Raw genomic sequence first — 26742 nt, forward strand, 5'->3', positions numbered from 1 at the left:
TCAAATTATGTTCTACCTGTAATTTAGGTTTCCCTAACCACCTGAAAAATTCTATTATTTCTAGAATGCCTGCTTGAAACTAAGTACATTTCCTATATAATAATATTAATATTTTATATAGAAATTACTGTTATTATTTAGAGTAATTGCATTCATTGAGTGCAGGGCAAATGCACTCACTGAATATAATTTTGCTTTAGAACTTTAAATGAGATAATGTTACAGAAAATACTTAGCAAAGATGAAAATATCATATTGTTCTTTTATAATGGTCCTTACAGTTTTAAAAAGAGATACATGAACTTAATTAGTGATACAAACTCAGCATGAGACTGGTGAGTAGTGGAGCATCTATATTCATTTCAAGAAGCATTCTATATTCAAACACATTAAATTAGTTACAAATGGCTAATGATATATATTCAGTATTTCTCACTCCTTTTCACAGATGGAGAGACTGAGATACAGAAAACTTCAGTCCAGTTCAGTTCAGTTCAGTCGCTCAGTCGTTTCCGACTCTTTGTGACCCCATGAATCACAGCAAGCCAGGCCTCCCTGCCCATCACCAGCTCTCGGAGTTCACTCAAACCCACCTCCATCAAGTCGGTGATGCCATCCAGCCATCTCATCCTCTGTTGTCCCCTTCTCCTCCTGCCCCCAATCCCTCCAAGCATCAGAGTCTTTTCCAGTGAGTCAACTCTTCACATGAGGTGGCCAAAGTATTGGAGCTTCAGCTTTAGCAACTTATATATGGATGCTCAGAATAAATTGCATATGAAAGTTATCTACCTTATAATTTTCTTGCTGAAAGATATAGTTAACTGAAAGCAACATGAAATGAATTCTTGGACATTCAAAAGGAAAAGACAAAAGAACATAAAACATTGAAAGAAGGGCATGATTCTGATATGTACAGAACATTCACAGGTAAAATACAATGTCATCTGTGATATTGCTCTTTATACTCGGCATTTTTCAAATTCACAGATAAAGAGTATATCAATTTTAATGATGGATAAAATACAGTAGTTTCACTCCCAAAGATTCATCCCATTAGCTCCCAGCCCACAATGCTTTGAGAATCACTGTGATGTACAGACAAGAATACTGTGTTCTGGGAGAGGAGTGAATATTGAGTAGCTAAGAACTGTATCCAAAGTATATGGTTTGTAGAGAGGAGTGGGAAAGAAAACTAATATGGAGTGAGTAAGTCAGAAAGAGAAACACAAATACCGTATATTAACACATGTATATGGAATTTAGAAAGACAAAGCCAACAATCCTACATGTAGGGCAGTGAAGGAGACACAGATGTAAAGAACAGACTTTTGGACTCAGTGGGAGAAGGCAAGGGGGGATGATTTGAGAGAATACCATTGAAATATGCACATTACCATATGTAAAATAGATGACCAATGCAAGTTTCCATGCATGAAGGAGGGCAACCAAAGTCAGTGCTCAGGGATAACCCAGAGGGATAGGGTAGTTAGGGAAGTGGGAGGGGGTTTCAGGATGAAGAGGGATGGACACATGTATACCTGCAGCAGATTCATACTGATGTATGGCAAAAACCATCACAATATTGTGAAGTAATTATTCTCCAACTAAGAAGTCGCTCAGTCGTGTTTGACTCTTTGTGACCCAATGGACTGTAGCCTACCAGGCTCTTCCATCCATGGGATTTTCCAGGCAAGAGTACTGAAGTGGGTTGCCATTTCCTTCTCCAGGGGATCTTTCCAACCCAGGAATGGAACCTGGGTCTCCTGCATTGTAGGCAGACGCCTTTACTGTCTGAGCCACCAGGGAAGGTGGCTCAACTAAAATAAATGAATTTTTAAAAAAAGTGTTGAACAATGCTAAATTTGATGATCGTATAGAACAATGTTTCTCTTAGGAAACATAGGAATATCTAGAAATAAAGACCAGAAGTATATAGTTAACTCACAATTGGAGGAGAAGGGGACGACAGAGAATGAGATGGCTTGATGGCATCATCGACTCGATGGACATGAGTTTGAGTGAACTCCGGGAGTTGGTGATAGACAGGGAGGCCTAGCATGTTGTGATTCATGGGGTCGCAAAGAGTTGGACACGACTGAACAACTGAACTGAACTGATACATATATATGAGAGAGAGAATGAATTTGTATAAAACCAATGGCGAATTTGTGTTATTGAGGGGGAAGAGGGGAATACATTGAACTGCTCTTATCTAATGACATAACTCTCATTGGTGGACAGTTTGTGTTGCCCAGCCTGCCAACCCAGAGCGCCAGGGCTTAGTGTGCCAGGCAGAATCCAGCCTGTCCAACCTCCACTGGCTCCCCAGTCCTCGACCCTGAATCTCCCCGCTCTGTCTTCTCCCCCTTCCATTCCCAACCGCATCCCCTCCTCTCTTCACGTACTCCACCCCTCCCCCTTTACAGTAAACCGTGCTGCCTGCCACCTAGGTGAGACCTGCCTTTGGAGACACTGAGTTGCGTCATCAGTGTGGCCCTTGTTACCTCACAGAGCTGGTCCTCTCCTGTCCCTGGGGTCCCGGTGTAGTTGGCAGCGGTGAGCAGCAGAGACTGGCAGCTAGGGGCAGGTACAGCTGTGTCTCCAGGAGGCGGTGTCTCGGGGCTGTGCGGCCTCCAGGTGGCAGTCTCCAACTCTGGACAGCGGGAGGAGGCGGTGGCCACAAACTACTAGCGTCCAGTAACTCATCAGGTCTGGTCAAGGGCTCCACTCCCTCCCTCCTCAGTTACCTTCTCTGCCCCTGTCCATCTCCCACTAAGCCCACCTCGACCCTCCCACAAGCCGGCCCTCGGCACACCAATCTGCTGCATGGTCTGTTGCTGCTCCTTCCACCCCGTGAACATCCTGGTGGCCTTTTTCCTGTCGTCAGGCCTAGAGTCAAAGACTGGTCACGTGTAGCTGATGATGGTCCTAAAGCGCATCTGCAAGGAGCCTCTAGACCTGTGCCACAGACACCACCACCCGCACCCCTCTGCCCCCAGTGTTCGGCAGGGTCAGGGGACGACGACATGTTCCTCTGGCAAGCGAAGATAATGGGGCCCAAGGACAGCCCGTATCTGGGAGGAGTCTTCTTCTTAAGGATCCAATTGCCTTCCAATTATCCTTTCAAACCACCGAAAAATGCTTTCTCCACCTGAATTTACCATCCAAACATTAACAGAAATGGAAACATCTGTCTGGACATTCTTAGATCTGAGTGGTCGCCAGCACTGACCATCTCGAGAGTACTGTTGTCCATTTGCTCCATGTTGTGCTATCCCAACTCAGGTGATCCTTTGGTGCCTGAGATAGCATCAGTTCAGTTCAGTAGCTCAGTCGTGTCCGACTGTTTGTGACCCCATGAATCAGAGCAAGCCAGGCCTCCCTTTCCATCACCAACTCACAGAGTTCACTCAAACTCATGTCCATCGAGTAGGGGATGCCATCAAGCCATCTCATTCTCTGTCGTCCCCTTCTCCTCCTGCCCCCAATCCCTCCCAGCATTAGAGTCTTTTCCAGTGAGTCAACTGTTCGCATGAGGTGGCCAAAGTATTGGAGTTTCAGCTTTAGTCCTTCCAATGAACGCCCAGGACTGATCTCCTTTAGAATGCTTAGCTCTACAGAAATGATAAGGGGAAGTTTGATAGAATTGCTCTGTAATAGATTCAGAAATACCTCATGTAATTTAAAAATAAATGATAATTCCATCACCCTAATAAAGTTGACAGTTCAGTTGGTTATCTTTTGTCTGTTTTGTATGAAAGGAGGTCTCCTCATTCTTCTGGGCACATTTGCTACAGCTTCTATATCAGGGCGTGGAGGGGGTGAAGGGAATCTGAGGATGCTGGCGGGTTGGAGGAAGGATTAGTGGGTTGGGATAAGGTTTGGGGTTTGGGTATACAACCAGGTTTAATCCAGTTTTAACTAAAAGTTTGCTTTGTTTAGCATTGGGAAAGCAAGAATAAGGAGTCAGTGGCTTTAGGATAAGGAGATCAATTTTCACCAACCTGAAGGATAATTTTTAATGCGGAATCTTTGGTTTTGACCATGATTAATATTAGCCTATATCCTTGTAATAGAGCAGGACCCTTTGAGGCTTTCCCAGCATAGACCCCTACCCCCATTCCCTCTGCCTGCATCTTATTTGTAGAAAATCCAGTCTCTCAAGCCTCCCCTGAGTCACAAAAGCCTGACACAAGAATTAATGATTGAAAGGATATGATCACATAATTACAAAAGTAGCAGTTAGACCAGGAGAACTGGTAATAATTTAAATGGTAAATCAGCCATGTAGAAGTTACAGAATCTTTAACTCGCCCCTGAAATACATAGATAACAGTATCTGAGGCGTATTTCCTGAGTTGTTTTACAGATGATAAAAACCTCACCAAATAGAAGAAGTTAACTACTTGATGATCATGAACACGTAGACTTTGACCTACTGGAGCCTGAGCATTGATGTTAACCCCTGTGACATTACCCTTTTACCTCACCATCATCCAGTGAACTGTGTGCAAGCTGATCACACATCCTGCAACTCTTATCCTTCAGCTTGCTTTAAAAAATGCTTTCTTGAAACCTACTAGGTAGATCAGAAACCTACTTAGTGTGATCAGGCAACTGGATTTGCATTCAATTTTAATTAATTTTAAATTAAAATATTAAGTTAATTGCATTGGAATAGACATGTATGGCCAGTTATTACTGCATCATGAAAGAAATTGAGGATTTAATGACACAGGGACGTTTTTCAAGAGATAGTGCAGAAAAAGGATGAGAGATTGGAGCAAAAACCTGTGTTCTAATCCAGGCTCCACCAATAACTAATTGCGACTCTAAACATATTACCTGACACATATGAGGGCTTCTAGTGGCTCAGTAGTAAAGAATTTGCCTTCCAATGCAGAAGACACAGGTTAGATCCCTGAGTCAGGAAGATCCCCTGGAGAAGGACATGGCAACCCACTCCAGTATTCTTGTCTGAGAAATCCCATGGACAAAAGAGTCTGGTGGGCTACAGCCCATGGGGTCGCAACGAATCAGACATGACTGAACCGGCATGCAACCCCTATGAACCTTAGTTTCTTCAAATACTAAATCAGAATATGGTCTATTACACTTACTAGTTTTAGGAGTAAGAATATATTTGAAAAACACTTAACGAGTAACATTGAATACACATTTAATAATTGGAGTTGTATTTATTCTCTAAATTGTATTTATCCTTTTAGGTAACCTTGTGCTGGGCATCCAGCAATATGATTTCACATGTCAAATCTGTACTTCAGATATTCCTAGGAAGGTTGGGGGAGAAGGAAGGGACGAAGAAAATCTCTGCGTTTAATTGATTTGGTAATTCATGAAAGGGTGCATTCACAAGGATGTCAAAAAAGTATCCTTTATCAACTTTTTTTAGAAATACATACAAACTTTAGAGTACAAAAAAAAAAATCAGTTTGAAGGCTTGTTAAAAATGCAAATTCCTGTGCGGTCCTAAGAAGGCAGAGGAATAGGATGGGGAGACCACTTTTTCCGCCACAAATTCATTGAAAAAACGTTTGAACACTGAGAAAATTCCACAAAACAACTTCTGAATGCTGGCAGAGGACATCAGGCATCAAGAAAGGAGCCCACTGTCTTCAAAAGGAGGTAGGACAAAATATAAAAGAAAAAAAGAGAGACAAAAGAGGTAGGAACAGAGATCCATTCCGGGAAGGGGGTCTTAAAAGGGAAGTTTCCAAACACCAGAAAACCCTCTCACCAGCGGGTCTGCGGGGAGTTTTGGAATCTCAGAGGGCAACATAACCGGGAGGAAAAATAAATAAAACCCACAGATTACGTGCCTAATGGCAACTCGCAGTGCTGTCAGTCACCACCAGCAAGCAGGGTCTGAACAGGGAGGTGTGGGATGCATTATTTAGGGTAAGGACCAGGCCCAAATGCCCTGAGGGCAATCTGAGGGAACTAAGGTAAGATAGCAATCCAAACTCTGGGATAGCCAAAAAGAGAGAGGGAAAAAAAAGAGAGACAGATGGAGAACTATCCCACGAAAAGCCCTAACCTAAGGCACTGACAGGCCAGCTCACAGATCAAAGGACTGAGCAAATACCAGAGGAGAGTTAGCAGGCTGCGGACTGGCCCATCCCCCACCAGAGACAGGCAGGCAGGGGGCAACCAGAGACAGAAAAGGGCAAACTTGGCCCCAGAGAGGCATCCTCTACCAAACTGCAAGCAGGCTCTATTGATAACCAAGAGTTCTTGGGATTCTGGATGGTTGACATCCGTCGGGAGGGTCACAGACAGAGATTAACTCCCCAGAAGATACACACAGCACAGCTGAGAGGGGTGCGCTTGCAGATCCCCAGAAAATCTAGCGGCTGGGACGGGGGAGACAATAAGACACACCCCCCACCTGGAGGAGACTGCGATCACCAAACACCGGGTCACCTGAGCTGCTCGGACCTGGGAAGGGCACAAAATGCAGGCCCAACAGAGTCTGTGCCTCTGCAAAGTTCCCAAGAACCTGAACATGAGCGGCTTAGACCTGGGAAGTACAAAAAATCCAGAGCCCACTCCCTGCAGAGCAACCTGAAGCCTGAGCAGTGTAGACTGGGAAAGCACACATACCATGAGCAGGGGCAAACCCAGTGTGGCGGAGACACTGCAGGCAATCTGCAACACGCCAGTGAAATTTCTTTGCAGTGTTCCTCCCTCCTCACAGCACAACTGAACAGGTGAGCCTAAATAAGTGACCACCATCACCCCCTTGTGTCAGGGCGGAAATTAGACACTGAAGAGACCAGCTAACAGAAGAAGCTAAAATATACAGAGGGAACCGCTTTGCAAGTGACAGTCGCAACAAATTAAAACCCTGTAGTTAGCACTGACTACATAGGAAGGGGCCTAGAGATCTTGAGAAGTATAAGCCAGATCAAGGAAGTAACTGAAACGGAACTGACCCCACACTGCCCTCAATAGCTCCAGCAAAATTCTTAGATATATTTTTGCTATTATCATTTTTTAAATTAATTTTATTTTTATTTTAAGTCCTCTATTACTCCTTTAATTTTCATTTTTATAACCTACTATTACCATGACAAAAGAGACCCCATTTTTAAAGAAAACTTCATACATATATTTTATAATTTTTGTGACTTTTTATTTTAATATTATATTTTTGAGAGTCTAACCTCTACTCTAGATTTTTAATCTTTGCATTTTGGTATTTGTTATCAAATTTTGTACCTTTAAGAACCCAATCTTCACTACCCATTTTTACTTGGGAATGTGATTACTGGCTTGATTTCTCTCTCCCTGTTTTGAATTTCTTTTTTCTCCACCAGGTCACCTCTATCTCCTCCCTCCCGCTTCTCATCTCTACCCAAATCTGTGAACGTCTTTGTTTGTTCCAGGCTGTGGAGAACACATAGGGAACTGATTACTGGATGGATCTGTCTCTCTCCTTTTGATTAACCCTTTTCTCCTCCTGGTCACCTCTGTTTCCTTCCTCCCTCTTCTTTTGTCAGTGTAACTCAGTGAACCTCTCTGAGGGATCCAGACTATGGAGAGCACATAGGGAGTTAATTACTGGTTAGCTTGCTCTCTCCCCTTTTGATTCTCCTTCTTCTGCTCCTAGGTGGCTCTATTTCCCTCCTCCTTCTTGTCTTCTCCATGTAACTCTGTGAACCTCTCTGGGTGTCCCTCACTGTGGAGAAACTTTTCATCATTAATCTAGATGATTTACCATTAGTGCTGTGTAGATGGAGAAGTCTTGAGGCTACTGTAAGAATATGATGGAAAACCAGAGGCAGGAGGCTTAAATCCAAAACCAGAGAACACCTGAGAACTCCTGACTCCAGGGAACATTAATCAATAAGAGCCCATCCAAAAGCCCCCATACCTATATTGAAACCAAGCACCACCCAAGAGCCAACAATTCCAGAGCAAGACATTCCATGCAAATTCATCAGCAATACAAGCTGCCCAAAATGACACCAAACCACAGACATCTCAAAACTCACTACAGGACATTTTATTGCACTCCAGAGAAAAGAAATCCAGCTCCACCCGCCAGAATACTGACGCAAGCTTCCTTAACCAGGAAACTTTGACAAGCCATCCATCCAGTCCCATCCATGCTGAGGCACCTCCACAATAAAGAGGAACCACAAAATGTTAGAATACGGAAAAGCCATCCAAAACACAGCAATCTAAAGAAGATGAAGAGGCAGAGAAATACTCAGCAGGTAAAGGAACAGGATAAATGTCCACCAAACCAAAGAAAAGAGGAAGAGATAGGGAGTCTACCTGAAAAAAAATTCAGAATAATGATAGTAAAAATGATCTAAAATCTTGAAAACAAAATGGAGATACAGATAAATAGCCTGGAGACAAGGATTGAGAAGATGCAAGAAATGTTTAACAAGGATGCAGAAGAAATAAAAAAAGAGTCAATATACAATGAATAATGCAATAAATGAGATAAAAAACACTCTAGAGGGAACCAAGAGTAGAATAACGGAGGCAGAAGATAGAATAAGTGAGGTAGAAGATAGAATAGTAGAAATAAATGAAGGAGAGAGGAAAAAAGAAAAAAAATAATAAAAGAAATTGGCACAATCTCAGAGATCTCTGGGACAGTATTGAACGCCACAACCTTCGAATCATAGGAGCCCCAGAAGAAGACAAAAAGAAAAAACTTGAGAAAATTCTTTAGGAGATAATAGTTGAAAATTTCCCTAAAATGGGGAAGGAAATAATCACCCAGGTCCAAGAATCCCAGAGAGTCCAAAACAGGATAAACCCAAGGCGAAATACCCCAAGGCACCTATTAATCAAATTAACAAAGATCAAACACAAAGAACAAATATTAAAAGCAGCAAGGGAAAAGCAACAAATAACACACAAGGGGATCCCCATAAGGATATCAGCTGATCTTTCAATAGAAACTCTTCAGGCCAGGAGGGAACAGCAGGGCATACTTAAAGTGATGAAAGAAAATAACCTCCAACCCAGATTACTGTACCCAGCAAGGATCTCATTCAAATATAAAGGAGAAACCAAAAGCTTTACAGACAAGCAAAACTTCAGAGAATTCAGCATCACCAAACCAGCTATCCAATAAATGCTAAAGGACCTTCTCTAGACAGGAAACACAGAAACGGTATATAAACTCGAACCCAAAACAATAAAGTAAATGGCAACGGGATCATACTTATCAATAATTACCTTAAATGTAAATGGGTTGAATGTCCCAACCAAAAGACAAAGACTGGCTGAATGGATATAAAAACAAGACCCCTATATATGTTGTCTACAAGAGACCCACCTCAAAATGAGGGATACATACAGACTGAAAGTGAAGGGCTGGAAAAAGATATTCCACACAAATAGAGATCAAAAGAAATCAGGAGTATCAATACTCATATCAGATAAAATAGACTTTAAAGATTGTGAAAAGAGACAAAGAAGTACACTACAAAATGATGAAAGGATTAATCAAAGAAGAAGATATATAAATATATAAATTATATATATATATATATATATATATATATGTATATGTGTACCCAACATAGGAGCACAGCAATATGTAAGGCAAATGATAACAAGTATGAAAGAAGAAGTTAACAATAAAACAACAATAATGGTAGACTTTAATACCCCCCACTCACAACTATGGATCGATCAATTAAACAGAAAGTTAACAAGGAAACACAAAATTTAAATGATACAATAGACGAGTTAGACCTAATTGAAATCTATAGGACATTTCACACCAAAACAACGAATTTCACCTTTTTCTCAAGTGCACATGGAACCTTCTCCAGGAAAGATCAGATCCTGGACCATAAATCTAGCCTTGGTAAATTCAACAAAATTGAAATCATTCCAAGCATCTTTTCTGACCACAATGCACTAAGATTACATCTCAATTACAGGAGAAAATCTATTAAAAATGTGAACATATGGAGGCTGAACAGCATGTTGCTGACTAACCAACAAATCATAGAAGAAATCAAAAACGAAATCAAAATATGCATAGAAATGAATGAAAATGAAAACACAACAATCCGAAACCTATGGGACAAGGTAAAAGCAGTGCTAAGGGGAAGGTTCATAGCACTACAGGCTTACCTCAAGAAACAAGAAAAAAGTCAAATAAATAGCCTAACTCTACACCTAAAACAACTAGAAAAGGCAGAAATGGAAAACTCCAGGGTTAGTAGAAGGAAACAAAAATCAACACAGCTAATAGTTGGCCCTTCGAGAAGATAAATAAAAGTGACAAACCATTAGCCAGACTCATCAAGTAAAGAATGAAGAATCAAATCAACATAATTAGAAATGAAAATGGAGACATCACAACAGACAAAAAGAGATACAAAAGATCGTAAGAGACAATTATTAGCAACTATATGCCAATAAAATGGAAAACTTGGAAGAAATGGACAAATTCTTAGAAAAGTACAACTTTCCAAAAGTGAACCAGGAAGAAATAGAAAACCTTAACAGATCCATCACAAGCACGGAAATTGAAACTGTAATCAAAATCTTCCAGCAAACAAAAGCCCAGGACCAGACAGCTTTACAGCTGAATTCTATGAAAAATTTAGAGAAGAGCTAACACCTATCCTACTCAAACTCTTCCAGAAAATTGTAGAGGAAGGTTAACTTCCAAACTCATTCTATGAGGCCACAGTCACCCTAATGCCAAAATCAGACAAAGATGCCACAAAAAAAGAAAACTACAGGCCAATATCACTGATGAACATAAATCAAAAATCTTTAACAAAATTCTAGCAAACGGAATCCAACAACATATTAAAAAGATCATATATCATGACCAAGTGGACTTTATCCATGTACACCCAGGGCAGATTCATGTCAATGTATGTCAAAACCAATACAATAATGCAAAGTAGTTAGTCTCCAGTTAAAATCAATAAATTTTTAAAGAAAAGATCATACCTCATGACCAAGTGGGCTTGATCCCAGGGATACAAGGATTCTTCAGTGTTTGCAAATCAGTCATGTGATACACCACATTAACAAATTGAATGATAAAAATCAATGATTATCTCAATAGATGCAGAGAAAGCCTTTGACAAATTCAACATCCATTTATGATAAAAACCCTCCAGAAACCAGGCATAGAAGGAACATACCTCAACATAATAAAAGCCACATATGACGAACTCATAGGAAACATTATCTTCAATGGTGAAAAAATGAAATCATTTCCCTTAAAGTCAGGAATAAGGCAAGGGTGCCCACTCTCACCACTACTATTCAATATAGTTTGGGAAGTTTTGGCCACAGCAATCAGAGCAGAAAAAGAAATAATAGGAATCCAGATTGTAAAAGAAGATGTAAAATTCTCACTGTTTGTAGCTGACATGATCTTCTACATAGAAAACCCTAAAGACTCCACCAAAAAGTTACTAGAGATAATAAATGAATGTAGTAAAGTTGCAGGATATAAAATTAACACCCAGAAACCCTTGCAGTCCTATACATTAACAATGAGAAAACAGAAACAGAAATTAAAGAAACCATTCCATTCCCCATTGCAATGAAAAGAATAAAATACTTAGGAATATATATACTTAAAGAAACAAAAAGATCCATATATAGAAAACTATAAAGCACTGATGAAGGAAATCAAAGAGGACACAAATAGATGGAGAAATATACCATGTTCATGGATCGGAAGAATCAATATAGTGAAAATGAGAGTACTACTGATAGCAATCTATAGATTCAATGCAATCCCTATCAAGCTACCAATGGTATTTTTCAGAAAACTGGAACAAATAATTTCACAATTTGTATGGAAATATATAAAACGTTGAATAGCAAAAGCAATCTTGAGAAAGAAGAATGGAACTGGAGGAATCAACCTGCTGGACTTCAGGCTATACTATAAAGCCACAGTCATCAAGACAATATGGTGTTGGCACAAAGACAGAAACATAGATAAATGCAACAAAAGAGAAAACCCTGAGATAAATCCATGCACCTATGGACACCTTATCTTTGACAAAGGAGGAGAGAATATGCAGTAGAGGAAAGACAGTCTCTTTAACAGGTGGTGCTGGGAAAACTGGTCAACCACTTGTAAAAGAATGAAACTAGAACACTTTCTAACACCATACACAAGAATAAACTCAAAATGGATTAAAGATACTATAAAACTCCTAGAGGAAAACATAGGCAAAATACTCTTCGACATAAATCATAGCAGGATCGTCTATGACCCACCTCCCAGGGTAACGGAAATAAAAGCAAAAATAAACAAATGGGACCTAATTAAAATTAAAAGCTTCTGCACAGCAAAGGAAACTATAAGCAAGGTCAAAAGACAGATATCAGTATGGGAGAAAATAATAGCAAATGAAGCAATGGACAAAGAATCAATCTCAAAAATATACAAGCAACCCCTGCAGCTCAATCCCAGAAAAATGGGCCAAAGAACTACACAAACATTTCTCCAAAGAAGACATACAGATGGATAACAAACACATGAAAAGATGCTCAACATCACTCATTATCAGAGAAATGCAAGTCGAAACCACAGGGAGGTACCATTTCACGGCAGTCAGAATGGCTGCTATCCAAAAGTTTACAAGCAATAAATGCTAGGGAGTGTGTGGAGAAAAGGGAACCCTCTTACACTGTTGGTGGGAATGCAAACTAGTACAGCCACTATGGAGAACATGTGGAGATTCCTTAAAAAAACTGGAAATAGAGCTGCCAATGACCCAGCAATCCCACTGCTGGGCATGCACACAAAGGAAACCATAATTGAAAGAGACACATGTACTCCATTGTTCATCGCCACACTGTTTATAATAGCCAGGACATGGAAGCAACCTAGATTTCCATCAACAGATGAATCGATAAGAAATCTGTGGTGCATATACACAATGGAATATTACCATTAAAAAGAATACGTTTGAATCAGTTCTAATGAGGTGGATGAAACTGGAGCCTATTATACAGAGTGAAGTAAGCCAGAAAGAAAAACATCAATACAGTATACTAATGCATATATATATAGAATTTAAAAAGATGGTAACGATAACCCTGTATGTGAGACAACAAATGAGAGACATATGTATAGAACAGTCTTTTGGACTCTGTGGAAGAAGACAATGGTTGGATGATTTGAGAGAATAGCATTGAAACATGTAAATTATCATATGTGAAACAGATCTCCATTCCAGGTTTGATGCATGAGACAGGGTGCTCGAAGCTTGTGCACTGGGATGACCCAGCGGGATGGGATGGGGAGGGAGGTGGGAGAGGGGCTAAGGATGGGGAACACATGTACACCCATGGCTGATTCCTGTCAATGTATGGCAAAAACCACTACAATATTGTAAAGTAATTAGCCTCCAATTAAAATAAATATATTTTTTAAAAATGCAAATTCCTGAATCCTACCTCTAGAAGGGCCCAATGATTTGCATTTGCAATCACCAAAAATGATTTTTAAACAGGTGAGAAACGAACACTCCTTAATAAACAATGCATTTCAATGCACCACTTGTTTTATCATTTATTAACAAAAGAGGGTGAAACCCTATACTAAAGCAGATTGATCTTCCTTGTGCACACTGGCCTAGTTGCTCCAGAGCCTGTGGGAACCTAGTTCCCCAACCAGGGATCAAACCCATGTCCACTTCATTGCAAGGTGGACACTTGCTGGACCACCAAAGAAGTCCCCAGATTGCCAAGGTTTAATGTACTTTGATTGAGTTACCAATTACTCTTTCCAAATGCATTAATTTTTTTTCATAAGGATGTTTTGATTAACTTTACTGGCAATATTTGGACCCATTTAAGTTTCTTTACATAGCTTAAATATTTCATAGCTGTGCAAATAAGAGACTTTTAGATCTCATTACAGATTACTTAAAAGGTAGGAATTAAGTGTACCCTTGGATTCATCAAGTAATGAATGCAATAAATGTTTAAATCATTTTAAAATTTTGAGTGAGCTCTTAAAAAATATTGCTTTCCACTTAAAATACTGAGTTCTCTTCATCGTCACTTACTATAGGAAGTAGCATTTCTTTGCTAAATCTGTGAACATGTAACTCAGTTATGTTTAGAAGTTCCTCTACAAGATTATTCTAAGACTTTAAACTACAGATTAAATTGCTGTTTTATAAAATTTAAAGATTCTTTTAATGATGGGTTAGGACAAACTAATCTGGGACAGATGAAAGGCAAAACTTTTTGTTACTTACAGTTGCAAACTAGACAAAACTGCCATACAGGGAGTTGCACCCAGGGCCAGGGACAAAGAACAAGAGGCAGCATATGTATGGCGAGAGAGGGGGGCTAGTTTGGCTTCCCAAGTTCCCTGTGGATTGGGTAAACTGAATGATATTTCACGTTCCTTGGCATAAGGACTGTCCTTGTTGGTGTGGGAGTTTAGCTAACTGCCTGCAAAAGGGAACTGAGACATTTTAGGCATGACTTCAAAACTGTATCAAAATAGCATTTTTTGCAATATTATATTACACTAACTGTTCCCTCCTCCCCTTAAAATTTACCTTTAGATAACTATGTGAATGATGCCCTTAGTGTTTAAAGTAAGAGCCCAAAAAGAAGCTGGGATTTCCACACTATAGTAACAAAATTAAAAATTATTTGTGCATGTCTGATTTGATGAGCACTTTCTGAAGTATTAATACATGTCTCCTTGAGTCCTATTCAGCTGGACATACCCCAAATCACCCAGTTCTCGCATGGAGGTGGGAAGGGAATGAGTTGTTATGTAATTATATCTCATTTGAAGCTTGACAAATGCGTAGGATTTCACAGGTGGAAAGGACAGAAAGGGCATTACAAATTGAAGTAACATAACACAAGGTACAAAAGCATTTCATGGTATATTGTAAATGAAAAATAATCTTTTGTTCAAAATGACTAAAATACAAATTATTGGAGAAACAGAAAGAGACCTGAATACAGGTGTCTTATAGCCTACCTAAAGACAATTAAACTTGATCCTATAAGTGATAAAGATTTATTAAATAATTTGAACTGGGGAATGATAAGATCAGATTTGCTTAATAGAAAAATCATTTTGAGGACAGAATAGAAATCTAATTTCAAGAATCATATTAAGTACAAAGACAAGATTGAAAACTATGTTGAGACTCTAGATGAGAGATGATTAGGGTCTAAATGAAAGTGGTGTGAATAAGGATACAGAAGACAGAAACAACAGGAAAGATTTTTGAAATATAGATTAGAATATTTATTTCACAACATAGTCTAGGGTAACACGAAATAGAGGTATATAAGAGACTACTATTACCAACTATATGCCAATAAAATGGAAAACTTTGAAGAAATAAGCATATTCTTAGAAAACAATAACCTTCAAAAACTGAATCAGGAAGAAATAGAAAATATGAACAAACCAATCACAAGAATGGAAGCCAAAACTGTAATCAAAAATTTTCCAACAAACAAAATCTCAGGACCAGATGGATACACAGGTGAATTTTACCAAAAATTTATAGAAGAAGTAATACCTATCCTACTCATTTTTTTTCCAGAAAATTGCAAAGGAAGGTAACTCCAAAACTCATTCTATGAGGCCACCATCACACTTATACCAAAACCAGGCAGTTCAGTTCAGTTCAGTCGCTCAGTCGTGTCCAACTCTCTGCGACCCCATGAATCACAGCACGCCAGGCTTCCCTGTCCACCACCAACACCCAGAGTTCACTCAAACTCATGTCCACAGAGTCGGTGATGCCATTCAGCCATCTCATTCTCTGTCGTCCTCTTCTCCTCCCGTCCCCAACCTTTCCCAGCATCAGAGTCTTTCCCAGTGAGTCAACTCGTCATATGAGGTGGCCAAAGTATTGCAGTTTCAGTTTTAGCATCAGTGCTTCCAATGAATACTCAGGAACAATCTCCTTTAGAATTGACTGGTTAGATCTCCTTGCAGTACAAGGGACTCTCAAGAGTCTTCTCCAGCACCACAGTTCAAAAGCATTCATTCTACAGCTATCAGCTTTCTTCACAGCCCAACTCTCGCATCCATACATGACCACGGGAAAAACCATAGCCTTGACTAGATGGGCCCTTGTTGGCAAAGTAATGTCTCTGCTTTTTAATATACTATCAAGGTTGGTCATAACTTTCCTTCCAAGGAGTAAGCGTCTTTTCAGTTCATGGCTGCAAGCAGCATCTGCAGTGATTTTGGAGCACAAAAAAATAAAGTCGGACACTGTTCCCACTGTTTTTCCATCTATTTCCCATGAAGTGATGGGACCAGATGCCATGATCTTTGTTTTCTGAATGTTGAGCTTCAAGCCAACCTTTTCACTCTCCTCTTTCACTTTCATCAAGAGGCTTTTTAATTCCTCTTCACTTTCTGCCATAAGGGTAGTGTCATCAGCATATCTGAGGTTACTGATATTTCTTCCAGCAATCTTGATTCCAGCTTGTGCTTCTTCCAGCCCAGCATTCCTCATGATGTACTCTGCATAGAAGTTAAATAAGCAGGGTGACAATATACAGCCTTGACATACTCCTTTTCCTATTTGTAACCAGTCTGTTGTTCCTTGTACAGTTCTGACTGTTGCTTCCTGACCTGCATACAGGTTTCTCAAGAGGCAGGTCAGGTGGTCTGGTATTCCCATCTCTTTCAGAATTTTCCACAGTTTATTGTGATCCACACAGTCAAAGGCTTTGGCATAGTCAATGAAGCAGAAATAGATGTTTTTCTGGAACTCTCTTGCTTTCTCCATGATCCAGCAGATGTTGGCAATTTGATCTCTGGTGCCTCTGTCTTTTCTAAAGCCTGCCTGAACATCTGGGAGTTCACGGTTCACATATTGCTGAAGCCTGGCTTGGAGAATTTTGAGCATGACTTTACTAGCATGTGAGATGAGTGCAATTGTGCAGTAGTCTGAGCCTTCTTTGGCATTGCATTTCTTTGGGATTGGAATGAAGACTGACCTTTTCCAGTCCTGTGGCCACTGTGGAGTTTTCCAAATTTGCTGGCATATTGAGTGCAGCACATTCACAGCATCATTTTTCAAGATTTGAAATAGCTCCACTGGGATCCCATCACCTCCACTAGCTTTGTTAGTAGTGATGCTTTCTAAGGCCCACTTGACTTCACATTCCAAGATGTCTGGCTCTAGGTCAGTGATCACGTTATCGTGACTATCTTGGTCGTGAAAATCTTTTTTGTACAGTTCTTCTGTGTATTCTTGCCACCTCTTCTTAAAATCTTCTGCTTCTGTAAGGTCCATACCATTTCTGTTCTTTATTGAGCCCATCTTTGCATGAAATTTTCTCCTGGAATATCTAATTTTTTTGAAGAGATCTCTTGTTTTTCCTATTCTGTTGTTTTCCTCTGTTTCTTTGCATTGATCACTGAGGAAGGCTACCTTATCTCTCCTTGTTATTCTTTGGAACTCTGCATTCAGATGCTTATATCTTTCCTTTTCTACTTTGCTTTTCACTTCTCTTCTTTTCACAGCTATTTGTAAGGCCTCCTCAGACAGCCATTTTGCCGAGAGGAGCTACTCCACGTTCAAGGGCAGGGGGGCGGCCTTGAGGAGATACCCCTCATCCAAGTTAAGGTGCAGCGGCTGTGCTTTCTTGGAGTAGCTGTGAAGAGATATCCCCCATCCAAGGTAAGAGAAACCCAAATAAGACTGTAGGTATTGGGAGGGGGCATCAGAGGGCAGACACATTGAAATCATAATCACAGGAAACTAGTCGATCTGATCACATGGCCCACAGCCGAATGTGGTCCACTGGAGAAGGGAATGGCAAACCACTTCAGAATACTCGCCTTGAGAACCCCATGAACAGTATCAAAGGGCAAAATGATAGGATACTGAATGAGGAATTCCCCAGGTCGGTAGGTGCCCAGTATGCTACTGGAGATCAGTGGAGAAATAACTCTAGAAGGAATGAAGGGATGGAGCAAAAGCAAAACCAATGCCCAGTTGTGGATGTGACCAGTGATAGAAGCAAGGTCCAGTGCTGTAAAGAGGAATATTGCATAGGAACCTGGAATGTTAGGTCCATGAATCAAGGCAATTTGGACGTGGTCAAACAGGAGATGGCAAGAGTGAACATAGACATTCTAGAAATCAGTGAATTAAAATGGACTGGAATGGGTGAATTTAACTCGGATGACTGTGGGCAGGAATCCCTGAGAAGAAATGGAGTAGCCATCATGGTCAACAAAAGAGTCCGAAATGCAGTACTTGGATGCAATCTTAAAAAAGACAGAATGATTTCTGTTCCTTTCCAAGGCAAACCATTCAATATTACATTAATCCAGGCCTATGCCCCAACCAGTAACGCTGAAGAAGCCGAAGTTGAAGGGTTCTCTGAAGACCTACAAGACCTTTTAGAACTAACACCCATAAAAGATGTCCTTTTCATTATTGGGGACTGGAATGCAAAAGTAGGAAATCAAGAAACACCTGGAGTAACAGGCAAATTTGGCCTTGGAGCACGGAAAACCAGGCAAAGATGTCACAAAAAAAGAAAACTACAGGCGAATATGAAAGTGAAAGAGAAGAGTTAAAAGGTTGGCTTGAAGCTCAACATTCAGAAAAGAAAGATCATGGCACCTGGTCCCTTCACTTCATGGGAAATTGATGGGGAAACAGTGGAAACAGTGTCAGACTTTATTTTTTTTGGGCTCCAAAATCACTGTGGATTCTGATTGCAGCCATGAAATTAAAAGAGGCTTACTCCTTGGAAGGAAAGTTATGACCAACCTAAATAGTATATTCAAAAGCAGAGATATTACTTTGCCAACAAAGGTCCATCTAGTTAAGGCTATGGTTTTTCCCGTGGTCATGTATGGATGTGAGATTTGGACTGTGAAGAAAGCTGATCGCCAAAGAGTTGATGCTTTTGAACTGCGGTGCTGGGGATGACTCTTGAGAATCCCTTGGACTGCAAGGAGATCCAACCAGTCCACTCTAAAGGAGATCAATCCTGGTTGTTCATTGGAAGGGCTGATGCTAAAGCTGAAACTCCAATACTTTGGCCAACTCATGCGGCGAGTTGACTCACTGGAAAAGACTCCGATACAGGGAGGGTTTGGGGGCAGGAGGAGAAGGGGATGACAGAGAATGAGATGGCGGTATGGCATCACTGCCTTGATGGATATGAGTTTGAGTAAACTCCAGGAGTTGGTGATGGACAGTGAGGCCTGGCGTTCTGTGATTCATGGGGTCACAAAGAGTCAGACACGACAGAGCGACTGAACTGAATTGAACTGAACTGAACTTAACAGGCCAATATCACTGATGAACATAGATGCAAACCACCTCAACAAAATTCTATCAAGCTGAATCCAACAATATATTAAAAAGATCATGCATCATTTTTAAGTGGACTTATTCCAAGGATGAAAGAATTCTTCAATATTCGCAAATCAATCAATGTGATACACCATATTAATAAATTGAAAGATAAAAACCATATGATCATTACGATAAATGCAGAGAAAGCCTTTGACAAAATTCAGCACCCATTTATGATAAAAAAAAAAAACCTCTCCAGAAACTAGGCATATAAGGAACATATCTCAATGTAATAAAAGCCATGTACAACACACCCACAGCAAACATTATTCTTCAAGGTGAAAAATTGAAAACATTTCCTCTAAAATCAGGAGCAAGGCAAATGTGCCCACTCTCACCAATAGTATTCAACATAGTTTTGGAAGTCCTAGCCACAGCAATTAGAGAAGAAATAGAAATAAAAAGTAATCCAGATTGGAAAAGAAGAGTTAATTTGCCTATGACATGATCCTCTACATAGAAAACCCTAAAGATGCTACCAGAAAACTACTAGAGCTAATCATTGAGTACAGTAAAGTTCGAGGATATAAAATTTATACACAGAAATAACTTGCATTCTTATATACTAACAATGCAAAATCAGAAAAAGAGATTAAGAAAACAATCACATTCACCATTGCAACAAAAATAATAAAATATTTAGGAATAAATTTACTTAAAGAAAGTAAAGACCTTACACTGAAAACTATAAAACACTAATGAAAGAAATCAAAGATGACAAAAATGGATGGATAAATATACCATGTTCTTGGATTAGAAGAATCAATATAGTGAAAATAATTATATTATCGTAAGCAATCTATAGATTCAAAACAATCCCTACCAAGTTACCAATTGTATTTTTCACAGAACTAGAGCAAATAATTTCATAATTTGTATGGAAACACAAAACAAAAAAACCAGAATAGCCAAAGCAATCTTGAGAAAGAAGAATGGAACTGGAAGAATCAACCTTCCTGATTTCAGACTATACTACATAGTTACAGTCATCAAGACAGCATGGTGTGGAAGACCGGAGATAAATCCATGCACCAATGGACATCTTTTCTTTCACCAAGGAGGCAAAAAATACACAATGGAGAAAAAATAGTCTCTTTAAAAAGTGGAGACGGGAAAATTGGTCAACTACATGTAAAAGAATGAAACTAGAACACTTTCTAACACCATACACAAAAATAAACTCAAAATGGATTAAAGACCTAAATGCAGGACCAGACATTATAAAACTCTTAGAGAAAAACATAAGCAGAACAATCTCTAACATAAATCACAGCAAGGTCGTCTACAACCCACCTCCCAGAGTAATGCAAATAAAAACAAAATAAACAAATGGGATCTAATTAAACTTAAAATCTTTTGCACACCGAAGGAAACTATAAGCAAGGTGAAAAGAAAGCCCTCAGAATGGCAAAAAAAAAAAAATAATAATAATAGCAAATGAAACAACTGACAAAGAATCAGTCTTCAAAATATAAAAGCAGCTCTTGCAGCTCAATACCAGACAAACGAAAAACCCAATCAAAAAGTGGGCAGAGAACATAAACAGACATTTCTCCAAAGAAGACATACAGAGGGCTAATAAACATATGAAAAGATGTTCAACATCACTCATTATTATAGAAATGCAAATCGAAAACACAATGAGGTAACATCTCAAGCTGGTCAGAATGGCCATCATCAAAAAATTTACAAACAATAAATGTTGTAGAGGGTGTATAGCAAAAGGAACCCTCTTACACTCTTGGTGGGAATGCAAACTGGTACAGCCACTATGGAGAACAGTGTGGAGATTCTTTTAAAAAACTTGGAATAGAACTGCCATATGACCCAGCAATACCACTGCTGGGCATACACACTGAGGAAACCAGAATTGAAAGAGACACATGTATCCGAATGTTCATTGCAGCACTATTTACAATAGCTAGAACATGGAAGCAATCTAGATATCCATAGGCAGATGAATGGATAAGGAAGTTGTGGTATACATACACAGTGGAATATTTGCTCAGCTTTAAAAAGGAACACATTTGTGTCAGTTCTAATGAAGTGGATGAACCTGTAGCCTATTATACAAACTAAAGCCAGAAAGAGAAAGACAAATACTGTATATTAACGCATATATATAGAATTTAGAAAGACAGTGCCAACAATCCTACATACAGGGCAGCAAAGGAGACACAGGTGTATAAAACAGACTTTTGGACTCAATGGGAGAAGGCAAGGGTGGGATGATTTGAGAGAATACCATTGAAACATGTGTATTACCATGTGTAAAACAGATGACCAGTGCAAGTTCAATGCAGGAAGCAGGACACCCAAATGCCAGTGCTCTGGGACAACCCAGAAGGAATGGGTGGGGAGGGAGGTGGGAGGGGGTTTCAGGATGGGGGTAAGTAAGCCGGACTTACTGTCTTGCATGAAAAAATTATCAAAAATAGGATAAAGCAGAAAGAATGTGATGTTCCTCAATTATTTATATGTTACTGAGCAGCGCTGAAAGCACTTATTTGATTAAAATAATAAGAGAAATTGTTGAAGGTTTTTTTAACGTACAGGAATTATACCTGGAATACCTATATTATGGTGTTTGTAAATCAAGTTGTTTTTTTTTTTTTTACAGTTTTCCATATTTCAAGGAATGCTAACTTTAAAATGACCTATTTTTCTATGTATTGTAGTTTACAAATTGATTCCTTAATCCCAGTGATTAAGAAGAATTTTATTCATATCAGGGGAAGAATAGGTTTTACTTGACATTATTCAGTGGATTAATAGATATGTACTTTTTGACTTCTGTTTGCATCACATGTAACTTCTTTCTCCCTCTACTTTATGCTATTAATGTAACATACTATGGTATTATTATTAAATTTGGGGTAAGACAAATCAGTCATTTCAAGGGATGTCTGGATTATATTTGGCTATGTTTAGATTTCATATATTTTTGGTGATATTAAAAGAATGCATGAATATATGGCTACAGAAAAACAAAGGGAAAATAGTATGGCTTGGACTAGAATAATCAGGTTAGTCTGCTAAACTAATTCATTGGAGTTTTATACTAAAGACAGCAGTGTGATATTACAAGGGATGTTAATAGATGTTTTGACGAAACAAAGAGGATTCTATGGTCCAATATGCTTGGAAAATGCTAGATTAAATGCTGCAGCATTTCCTGGAGGCTTGATTATGCCTACATTGTCAATTGCCAAAGTGTTATAATATACAATTAGTGTTCTCAAGCACACCACTAGCACACTCATTTGCACATGAGGGCAAAGATCAGCATTGTGCTCTGTGTCTGGCCCATATTAAGTGTTCAATAAGTATTTACTGCATAAATGAAAAAATGACTGAACAGCTGCTTGATCAGTAAATATTCTATAAATATTTGTTGAATTCACATTTGAGAAAGAACAGGCTTTGGAAACTGAATAGATATAAACGATGAGAGGGAGAGAGAAGTCAGTAACAAGAAAGAGACTAATTCCAAGAATTTGAGGTGTGAGAAGAAAGTAGCCCATCTATATATCAGTGTGCCTCACTGCATCTTGGTTTCCTGCTCCCCAAAATATCTGCTGTATGTGTTAGTCACTCAGTCGTGTCTGACTCTGTGATTCCATGGACTGTCGCCTGGCAGACTCCTCTGTCCATGGAATTCTCCAGGCAAGAATACTGGAGTGGGTTGCCATACCCTTCTCCAGGAGATCTTCCCAACCCAGGGACAGAACTCAGGTCTCCTGGATTGTGGGCAGATTCTTTCTTGTTTGAGCTACCCAGGAAGCCCTAAAATTATCTGGCACAGCTCATCAAATTTACTCCCTCTATTCTCTCTTCAATCTTTTGCTTCCCGTATATTTTCTTCCAATTTTCCTCTTGTATTTTCCCAGCCTTGAAAGAAAATTAACATGAGACTTTTCTTCTCAGTTGTTCCATAGTTGTGGGTAAGCTCTGTAACTCGTGGTTTGCTGGAGTTTCCTGATCTCTTCTGAACTGTGAAAGGTATTTCGGACCCAATGTTCCTCATTGACACAGGAAAACTATGGAAATGCCACAAGATTCACTCTTCTAGACTGCTCTGAAATTTTGTAAGTATTTAGTTTCCTGTGTAAATCCCTTTCTGCTTGAAATACCTAGAAACTTTTCACTTTTTCCTCACATTTTTTGGATGAAGAAACTGAGGTTCAGAGAATTTAATTAACTTGTCCAAAATTATACAGACAGAATAACAGCTACAATAGTAATAGATTTAATCTGAATTTTAAAAGGCATGTACCTGGGGAGGAAAGAAGATGGCAGAGGAATAGGAAGGGGAGACCACTTTCTTCCCCACAAATTCATCAAAAGAACATTTGAACCCTGAGTAAACTCCAGAAAACAACTTCTGAATGCTGGCAGAGGACATTAGGTACCCTGAAAAGCAGCCCATTGTCTTCAAAAGGAGGTAGGAAAAAACATAAAAGATAAAAAAAGAGACAAAAGAGGTGGGGATGGAACTCCGTCCCGGAAAGGGAGGCACAAAAAAGGGAAGTTTCCAAACACCAGGAAACACTCACTGGCAAGTCTGTGGTGAGCCTTGGAACTTCAGAGGGCAACATAACCGGGAGAAAAAAGAAATAAATAACTAAAACCACAGCTCCCGAGCCCAACGGTAACTCCCAATGGAGAAGCAGTGCAGACGCCCGCATCCACCATTAGCAAATGGGGAATGGGCAGGGAGAAGCCTGCTGAAATGCTTAGAGTAAGGTCTGGGCCTGATTGCCCTGAAGGCAATCTGAAGGAGCTAACTGGAGATAGCTAATCAGACTGTGGGATAGCTACCCTGCGAAAAGGAGAAAAGCCCTAACTTAAGACTCCTCCAGTCCCGCTCACAGAACAAAGGACTGAGCAGAGCTTGCCAGCTGCGGACAGCCTATCCCCTGCCAAGACAGGCAGGGGAGGGCTTCCAGAGCTGGAAGGGGGCAATCGTGGCCCCAGAGAGGCATCTGATACCAAACAGCAAACCAGCTTCATTGCTAACCAAGACTTCTTGGGTTTCTGGCCAGTCGACATCTGCCTGACAAGGTGCGCTGGTTGTACACCCAAAAAACCAAGCGGAAGCGAGTGGAGAGGCAATAATTCACAGCAACTGCAATCGCCAAAGACCGGGTAACCTGAGCTGCTCAGACGAGGAAAGGGCACAAAAGGCAGATCCAACCAAGTCTGCGCCTTGTGGGGTACCCAAGTACCTGAACCTGAGTGGCTTAGACCTGGGATGTTCATGCAACCCAGCGCCAGACTGAGACAGTTCCCGTCAGAGCAACGTAGAGCCTGTGCAGTGTAGACTGGGACAGAACACATGCCGTGAGTGGGGGCAAACCCAGTGTGGCTGAGACACTGTGAGCACTCCCCACAGATGCCAGAGATATTTGGCTGCAGTGTTCCTCCCTTTCCAGAACAGGAGTGAACAAGTGAGCCTTAAAAAGTGCCCAACACCGCCCCCTAGTGTCAGGGTGGAAATTAGACACTAAAGAGACCAGCAAACAGAAGCTAAAACAGAGGGAACCAACTTGGAAGTGACAGACGGAGAAGTCTAGGAGATACTGCAAGAATAATACTGAAAACCAGAGGCAGGAGGCTTAAATCTAAATCCTGAGAATGCCAGAGAACTCATGACTCCAGGGAACATTAATCGATAGGAGCTCATGAAATGCCTCCATACCTACACTGAAACCAAGCACCACCCACGGGTCAACAAGTTCCAGAGCAAGACATACCACGCCAATTTTCCAGCAACACAGGAAAATAGCCCTGAGCTTCAATAGACACACTGCCCAAAGTCACTCCAAACCCACTGACATCTAATAGTTCATTACTGGACACTTCATTGAACTTCATAGAGAAGAAATACAGTTCTACCCACCAGAATACCAACACAAGCTTTCCTAACCAGGAAACCTTGACAAGCCACCCGTGCAATCTCACTGGTGCACAGCAAGGAAACTCCACAATAAAGAGAACTCCACAAACTGCCAGAAGACAGAAAGGCCACCCCAAGCACAACAATATAAGCAAGATGAAGAGGCAGAGAAATACCCAGCAAATAAAGGAACAGGATAAATGCCTACCAAATCAAACAAAAGAGGAAGAGATAGGGAAGCTACCTGACAAAAATTCCGAATAATCATAGTGAAATTGATCCAAAATGTTGAAAACAAATTGGAGTTGGAGTTACAGATAAATAACCTGGAGACAAGGATCGAGAAGATGCAAGAAAGGTTTAACAAGGATCTAGAAGAAATAAAAAAGTCAATATACAATGAATAATGAATTCAGTTCAGTTCAGTACAGTTCAGTCGCTTAGTCGTGACCGATCCTTTGCGACCCCATGAATCACAGCACGCCATGCCTCCCTGCACATTACCAGAGTTCACTCAAACTCATGTCCATCGAGTCGGTGATGCCATCCATCCATCTCATTCTCTGTTGTCCCCTTCTCCTCCCACCCCCAATCCCTCCCAGCATCAGAGTCTTTTCCAGTGAGTCAACTCTTCGCATGAGGTGACCAAAGTATTGCAGTTTCAGCTTTAGCATCATTCCTTCCAAGGAACACCCAGGATTGATCTCCTTTAGAATGGACTGGTTGGATCTCCTTGCAGTCCAAGGGACTCTCAAGAATCTTCTCCAGCACCACAGTTCAAAAACTTAAATTCTTCAGCGATCAGCTTTCTTCACAGTCCAACTCTCACATCCATACATGATCACGGGAAAATCTATAGCCTTGACTAGACGGACCTTGGTTGGCAAAGTAATGCCTCTGCTTTAGATGGGATCAAAAACACTCTGGAGGGAACCAACAGTAGAATAAAGGAGGCAGAAGATAGAATAAGTGAGTTAGACGATAGAATGTTAGAAATAAATGAAACAGAGAGGAAAAAAGAAAAACGAATTAATAGAAATGACGACAATTTCAGAGACCTTTGGGATAAAGTTAAACGCCCCAATTTCCGAATCATAGGAGTCCCAGAACAAGAAAGCAAGAAGAAAGACCATGATAAAATACTTGAGGGGATAATAGTTGAAAATTTCCCTAAAAATGGGGAAGGAAATAACCACCCAAGTCCAAGAATCCTAGAGAGTCACAAACAGGAAAAACCCAAGCGGAAATACCCCAAGACACATATTAATCAAATTAACAAAGACAAACACAAAAAACAAATATTAAAAGCAACAAGGGCAAAGCAACAAATAACACACAAGGGGATCCCCATTAGGATAACAGCTGATCTTTCAACAGAATCTCTTCAGGCCAGGAGGGAATAGCAGGGCATACTTAAAGTGATGAAAGAAAATAACCTACAGCCCAGATTACTGTACCCAGCAAGGA

General features: G+C 40.1%; 1 pseudogene; it reads left to right on the plus strand.

Annotated features, from left to right (window-relative positions):
• Positions 1 to 2922: 2922 nt before the first annotated feature.
• Positions 2923 to 26742, plus strand: part of LOC148773358 (ubiquitin-conjugating enzyme E2 D3-like) — a 32095-nt pseudogene continuing 8275 nt past the window's right edge.

The sequence above is a fragment of the Moschus berezovskii genome, chromosome X (genome assembly GCF_049115385.1).
Source record: "Moschus berezovskii isolate FMDL1 chromosome X, NW_MosBer_1.0, whole genome shotgun sequence".
Lineage (NCBI taxonomy): Eukaryota > Metazoa > Chordata > Mammalia > Artiodactyla > Moschidae > Moschus > Moschus berezovskii.